Source organism: Durio zibethinus, chromosome 12, assembly GCF_047325235.1.
Source record: "Durio zibethinus cultivar Kanyao isolate XHJ-2024 chromosome 12, ASM4732523v1, whole genome shotgun sequence".
Lineage (NCBI taxonomy): Eukaryota > Viridiplantae > Streptophyta > Magnoliopsida > Malvales > Malvaceae > Durio > Durio zibethinus.
This window is the reverse complement of record NC_143173.1, coordinates 18,392,740-18,393,073: the sequence shown is the minus strand read 5'-3', so window position 1 is coordinate 18,393,073 and position 334 is coordinate 18,392,740. Positions and strand designations below refer to the sequence as shown.

Here is a 334-nt window from a genome sequence, read left to right as displayed (position 1 = left end):
AGGCTGTTCAACGAGGAACAACCTTCCAAAAATAGGCGTATGCCGCTAAGAGCAGTGAGCACACGCTATTATTTAGTAAAAGGCGAAAGAATAATTCGCTCTGTACTCACTGTACGGCTCCATGCTTTATTCCTTCCGTTAGTGATTTTATTTATAAAAGTATGTTGAGGTTCACTTGTTTGTCTCTTGGGAATGTGGGGATCTGTTCTACTCTTAGTTATATAACAATTGTCCACTCTTCTGCCAAGCCACACAGTTTTCTAACACATTTCCTCTCATATTTCATGCTTTATTTTGTAAAATATGGTACCTTTAAAACTGTAGCGGTTCTTTT

The 334-nt window shown here is 38.0% G+C and overlaps 1 non-coding gene across 1 annotated transcript; it reads right to left on the bottom strand.

Annotated features, from left to right (window-relative positions):
• Positions 1–119, bottom strand: LOC149515822 (U5 spliceosomal RNA). Its single transcript, XR_016326406.1, has one exon. It is a non-coding gene; the product is annotated as a U5 spliceosomal RNA (small nuclear RNA).
• Between the last annotated feature and the right edge of the window lie 215 nt (positions 120–334).